Source organism: Mustela nivalis, assembly GCF_964662115.1.
Source record: "Mustela nivalis genome assembly, chromosome: 11".
Lineage (NCBI taxonomy): Eukaryota > Metazoa > Chordata > Mammalia > Carnivora > Mustelidae > Mustela > Mustela nivalis.
In genome coordinates, this window is record NC_139030.1 from 71,999,720 (window position 1) to 72,006,960 (window position 7,241).

At 39.6% G+C, this 7,241-nt stretch overlaps 1 long non-coding RNA gene across 2 annotated transcripts in view; it reads right to left on the reverse strand.

Moving 5' to 3' along the window:
- LOC309843843 overlaps positions 1–7,241 on the reverse strand; it is a 137,753-nt gene that overhangs the window by 48,970 nt on the left and 81,542 nt on the right. The window lies entirely within an intron of this gene.

Genomic DNA, 7,241 nt, shown 5'->3' on the forward strand with positions numbered 1-7,241 from the left:
CCTTTCACTCTCTCCCTAAGCATAATATCATAAAGACTTTACCAAAAGTAGAATCACACTATACATTCTGACCTCCAGAAATTTTATACCCACCAGAAGTGTTTATAAATGCTCCTTTTCTTATAGTCACCTCAACACACAAATAAACGTTTTTGAAACTTTGTCAGTTTAATATCTTGTTTTAATTGGCATTGTTCTGAATGTTTGTGAAGTTTAACATGACTTTAAGCAATTTGTTGGCATGTTAACTTATTTTTTGTGAAAAATCCATAAATATTCTTTACCCTTTTTTTGCCATTGGAGATTTGGAGTTGTGTTTATTGACTACTAAGAAGTCATTTACATACGAAGGTTTGATCATCTTCCATATTTTTCACAAGTGCTCTGCCCATTTGCTTTTAGGGCTTTTGATATTTGAAAGCTTAAACTTGTTTGGGCAAATCTGTCTTCTTTCAGATTCTGCCCTTATTTTAATATTTAGAGAGATCTTTTTCATCCCCAAGTAATGGAAGTATGCATCTATAGTCTCCTTTAATGGTTAGATGGTTTTATTTTCCTTATTTAAATTTTAGGAGCACCTGGGTGGCCCAATCAGTAAAGCGTCTGCCTTTGGCTCAGGTCATGATCCTGGGGTCCTGGAATCAAACTCCACACTGGGTTCCCTGCTCAGCTGGGATTCTGCTTCTCCCTCTTCTCCCTGTTCATGCTCTCTCTCTCTCTCTCTCTCTCGGCCTCTCTCTCTCAAACAAATAAATAAAATCTTTTTTAAAATAAATAAATAAAGTTTTAAATTATCTGGGATTTCTTTTGGTGTATAATATGACAAATTTGATATTTTATTTTTATCCAATTATCTCAGCTCTATTTATTGAAACCTTTCCTTGCCAGTGACTTAAATGCCTGATTTCATATTCTAAACCTTTCCGGTATTCTCTTCGATTGATCTTCCTTCCTTCTTCTGCCACAACCACGCTTTACAAATCACTGTAGCTTCTTGGACATTGGAGTAAATTTATTTTTCCAGGATTCCCTCCTCCACACCTTGCCCAATTTTCTAACCTTGCCAGAATATATAAATAAGCTATTTTTTAATGTTTTTATTTTTAATTTTTTTTATTTCTTTTCAGTGTTCCAGAATTCATTGTTTATGCACCACACCCTGTGCTCCATGCAATACGTACCCTTCTTGATACCCACCACCAGACTCACCCAACTTCCCACCCCCCACCCCTTCAAAACCCTCAGATTATTAATTTTTTCATTTGGGGAGGGAAATTGGCCAGCTTACTGAACATTTTTGGAAGTTCAAATGAATATATTTGTCAGTTGGTTCACTTGGGTTTTCCAAAGAGCTGCATCATGTGCAGATAATAATTGATCATTCTGATTTATCTAAAGATACTTATTGCTCTTATTTCTTTTTCTGTTCATCACACTGGCTAAAATGTCACGAGGAGTACAGAATACCAAGGTCCCCTTGGCTTCATGCTTCCACATGCAAAACTTGATCTTCTATCTCGCTCCTGGCCGCCCTCTCATCTCCTGTCTTTTCCCTTGGGAACGCTTTATTATATCTTTAGGAAAAAGATGGCTCTATGGCTCAGCCCCTTCTGGATTCTCTATGGGTCTGCCCATCTGAGAGGGTTCGCTCTGATCTCTCTGCTTCCTGGGAAGGGTCAGTCCTAGTCGGGTGTGGGTGGGGAAAGGAGTGTCAGAGCTGCCAGTGACTGTGCATCTCGCCTAATTCATGGATTGCTAGCCAGCTTCTCTGGCTTCAGATCTGAAGCCACCTTCTTCAGTTGGCTTTATCGTAATGAAGCTGACATTTTGAGCTGCATCTGTTTGATGCCTCCTTTCGATTGATCCCAAACTGAGACAGGGAAGAAGGGATGATAGTGAGCTTTCCTGTTTTGTTCTTGATCTTAGTAAAAAATATCTCTGTTTCAGCTTTAAATATGAGGTTAGTTGTTACTTTTAGAAAGATAACTTCTATCATGTAAGAGAACATCCTTTAATTCTAGCTTACTGGATGTTTTAATAAGAAATAAGAAATAAATATGTGGTACCTGGCTGTCTCAGTCAATAGAGCATGTGACTCTTGATGTCAGGGTCCTGACTTCAAGCCCAACACTGGGAGTACAGATTACTTAAAATAAATAAATAAATAAAGGGATTTAAAAAAAATGGGTGTTAGATGCCATTGAATGTTATTTTAGCATCTAGTGAGATAACTATATTGTTTCTCTTTTGACATATTGTGAGATAAAACATACTAGGAGGTTTTTTAAAGTTAAATTTTGCAATCCTACAATAAACACTACGTGGTCACGTGTATTATTCTTTCATCAGACTGGTGGATTTGATTTGTCAATATTTTACATGGCATTTTTATAAATGTATTTGTAATTGATGTTGGTCTACCTCTGTTTGTTGTTTCTGCTATGATTGCTCTTATGTTTGTTGTGTTTTATTGGAGCCTTTTATGAATATTTCTTTGGCAGAATTTTTTAGTTTCATCAACAAAATTGATGTACTTTGGTTTTCTGCCTTTTCCTTATTTCATTTTTATTTCTTTTCATTTTCCTGAAAAACCATTCATTTCATTAAGACTTTCAGATGAGTCGGGGAACCTGGGTGGTGGCTCAGTGGGTTGAGTCTCTGCCTTCGGCCCAGGTCATGATCTCAGGGTCCTGGGATTGAGCCCCACATCAGGCTCTCTGCTCAGCAGGGAGCCTGCTTTCCCCCTCTCCCTGCCTGCCTCTCTGCCTGCTTGTGATCTCTCTCTCTCTGTCAAATAAATAAAATCTTTTTAAAAATGTGAAAAATACCACAAAAAAAAAGACTTTTAGATGAGTTAAAATATATTTTTCCTGAAGATTGAAAACTATGTCCTTTATTTAGAGATAGCTTTTTTTCCCTAAGATTATGTATTTGTGCTTGTTCACTTATTATTTTTGTCCTACATTCTTGCTTTCTTGGTTTTACCTTTATATTGCTGTTTAGGTGAATGCCTAGTTCCTCTATTTCCCTTCTTTCTTGTTTCATAATAAAGACACTGAAGGCTGGGATGCCTGGGTGGCTCAGGGGGTTAAAGCCTCTGCATTCAGCTCAGGTCATGATCCCAGGGTCCTGGGATCAAGCCCCGCATTGGGCTCTCTGCTTGGCAGGGAGCCTGCTTCCTCCTCTCTCTCTGCCTCCCACTCTGCCTACTTGTGATCTCTGTCTGTCAAATAAATAAATAAAATCTTTAAAAAAAAAAAAAAAAACACTGAAGGCTATGAATGTTCTTCTGAGGATGGCTTTGGCCACCTCTGGTAAATTTTGCTATACCTTGCCCTTGTTGTCATTCCTCTGAGACAATTTCTTATCACTGATTTATCTTATAACATCTAAGCTCCTCATTTAAAAAAAATGTTTTGTTTGTTTTTAATACCCAAGTGCTTTGATGATCTTTGTTTGTCCAAAAGATATTGTTAAGTTCTCAATTTATATATTTGTGGTCAGAGAATATAAATACATTTCTCTGGAAATTTATTAATACTTTCCACATGGCTTTGAATATAAGCAAATGTCTGTGTATCAATAAACATTGCAGGGACATTTGGAAAGACTATGTTTGTCCATTTGCATACTGCAAAATGCAACATGTATTTATTTGTTATGTAATAGTGGACCACCCCAGGACATTGGGCAGTGTTCTACTGGTTACTGTCCAGTCTCATCTTGGATCAGAAGTGTTTATCTTCACACCACAATTCCTTCACAAGTCTCTTCTCCACTTTTCCACTAGGCTGCCTACCTTTTTCTAATTGATTTACAGGGGCTCTCTTTTCAAGTAGGATTTTGAGCATTCAGACTACTTAAAGTGAGTTTCCCACAAGTGATAAGTCAATGAGAGGGAGAGGAAAAAACTGGACAATCTTGGAAACACCAAATATCATCCAAACCAGATGTTGATTAGCTGACAAGTTGACCTTTGAAACACTATGTCTAGAAGATTAACTAAGGAACCCCTCAGCCCTGAATCAGTCCCCATGGAGCTTCCTGGTATTTGTAATGGAAAGTCCAGTTCTTCATCTGTCCTGGGATGGGGGGGGTTGGATACTGTCAACCATACTCCACCTCTCCTGGGCCATTAATATTTTAGTTTCAAAATATGAAGAAACTCTCAAAAAAAGCTCTTCAGAATATTTCTGTCTTGTATCTATTTCAGCTGCCTTTTTCTTTGAAACATTCTATAACTATCTTTTTTATATTATGAAGTACAAGATGCATACAGAAAAGTTCACACAGAGACAATATAACGGTCCCATGAATTATCCCAAACACCCCTGTAACCATCAAGCAGTTCAAGAAGTAAAATACTGCCTGAAATTCTTCTATGTCCCCTCCTGCTCACTACCTCCTCTTTCTCTTGAAAAGGTCATCAGTGTCTTGACTTCCATCCCTATAGTTTACTTTTGCCTGTTTTTAAATTTTAGGCAAATTGTGTCCTATGGCATTTATTCTTTTGTGTCTGGCAACTTCATTTATTCAACATTGTATTTGTGAGAGTCAAGCCCTTATCGCAAGTAACTGCGGTATATTCTTCCTTGTTAGTCTATCTTTACCCCCTGTGGAAATATACCACAGTTTATCTATCCATTCTACTGTTGATGACATTTGGATTGTTCCTAGTTTGAAATGGCCAATATGGGACCCCTTTCTGAAACACACATGACTGTCCTGCTAAGAAGCCAATGGGTCCCCTGCCTGCATCAGAAATAGAATGTGACATGAGATGCTGGTGTTCTGGACACACGTGATTCTCAGGGCCCCTTTCTGAACCTGCTGAGGAGGCAAGATCAGTCCCATACTCATCCCAGGGCTCCGCTCTGCATTTCCTTTCAGTCATGCCCACAGTGAGCTGGTCAGCCCTTTCTCAATCTTGCCTGCTCTATTTCTCAGAGGAATTGCTCAGAATTTTTGTCATGGTGATGCAGTCTGCTCTAAGTTCAACCACTGACATACATTTTTTCCATTTTTCTCCTTTTCCTTTATTGCTAAGATTATCTGAATTAGGAGGAGTTAAAATTTGAAATCAGATTGCTGCCCTCAAACTGTTTGTCTGCACCCCCAAAGTGACTGCACTGTCTGCTTTCCATCATGTTGATTTCCACATTTACTTTTCAGAAGGCAAACTCCTCACCTCCCATCATTGTGCTTAATGGATGCATCCCTGTCATTCGGTCAATGGCAGTGATACACGTAATTAGCTGTTAATACTCTTAAGAAGCCATGACCCTGGTGGTCCAGTCTCAACGGAACACCATCCAGCAACCAAAGATTCCTTCTTTCTTTATCCACTTCCTACATATGCGACAGTTGCTCATAGACCTTTTTCTCCCAAAGTTCCCCAAATACTCTCAGTGCATGCCTTGCCCTTGTGTCTTTCTCCTTCCTCCCACTGTTTCCTCATCTTTTCTCACAAGACTCCATCTCAAAAAAGACAAAATAACAGAAAGGAAGGATGAGGAAGCAACAGACTACAGGAGAGCAGAGTGGGATCTTCAGGGAGGAATCAGACAGCTGAGAAGCTCGACCTGGAGTTTTAAAGGGCACACTTAGACTGTACTTATTTGCATCTTGTCTTTGCCACTTAGCAGTAGTGTGACTTTGTCACTTAGCAGCTTTGCCACTTAGAAAGCAAATTGTTTCACTTACTCAGTTTCTCCCTCTGCCCAGTGGCAATAATGATAGCACCATTTTGCAAGATTGTTACCAGGAGAAAACGAGTTTATGTATGCAATGCCTTTAGAAGAATGCCTGGTGTGTGTCACGAACCATATAATCAGTACATAGTATATCATATCTTGTGCTCCCAGCACATGGAGAAGAGCCTGCCATACACTAGGACTCAAAACGTATTCATTGAATGAAACTCATTTGTTATTTTGTCTTTGAGGGCTTCATTAATGGAAATGTCTGCGTCTCCAGTTGTACAACTCCATCCTTGTGCCATCACAAATCATGCCCCAATAGAAGAAAAAAAAGAAAAAGAAAAACCTTGCAAAAGTTGTAAATGGCTTTCATCACATTTCATTTGTGCCCACATCCCATCGCGTTGTTTCAAGCCTCCAAAAATACAAAGGGAATGAAAGGGGCTTCTGTTTTCTCCTTGCACAAAGAGCTGCCCATAAAGACCACATCACAATGCCACTTCACAAAGTGGCTCCCTATGGCCTAGGAGATTGATGGGCAAGTCAGTCCAGCCACACAACGGTAAATACAATCTACACAAATGTCCTGGTTGAAACCATCAGGCCTGAAAGCCTATGAGAGACCCATTAAAAAGGGATTTAGAGGAAACTTCAGCCAAATTAAAAAGCTTCTGACCACAGGGAGAAGCATCTGTGTCCTGGAACAGGGAAATGGTAGACTCTGGAAACCGGGCTGCAGGATCCAGAGAGAGGACAGAATGGTGAGATAGAGGGAGTACGGCCTGGGAAGGGAACCCCAGGACAACCCTGAGCTGGGAAGGCCCATGGCTGGATTCAAAGGTGAGGTATGCGCCACTGGGGCCTCCTAGTGGGAACCTATAGGTCAAAGGAGTAGTTCTCTAGAACCTCAGGAAATAGCAGGGGCATTTCAGGCTCAAAGAAGAAATCAGAAATGGATTCACTTCATGGTCACTTCAAGTTAATCTGGATATGCCCAGGGCTTGCCCCTTACCCTGAGGTCACAATAGGGTCTGAGTATTTGGGACTGGCCATTTCTCCCACACCATGACCCTCTGTTGGCAACTGACTCGCGCTGACGGTGCCAAAACTAAATTAGAACCACACTGTACTCTTTTATTCAATAAGCTTTGTTATTTTGCCCCAAAATAATTCAAAACCAAAAATACTGATTCATTTTTTTTTAAAAGCTCTGTGTCTGGCAGTGTCTGAAGGCATGCCAGTGGGCTCTGCACAGCTCCACCAACTTCTGTACCAGCCTGACCTAATTTGGATGCAAGCTCAAATGACATAAAAAAATAAAACCCTCTAGATAATGTTTGTGCTTTTCTGTGAGGATCTGTGTTATTAGTTCTCAACTAAACACATTTGTAAACAAATTGACATAAGTCACATACAATATATCACTGAAAATATGTGAATTATGGTACCCTCTGATGATTATTTAAACATTAAGGTAGAACAGTGAAACAACCTTTATCTCATTCAGAGAAAGCCAGTATCTGTCTACCGTTGATTGCTTAA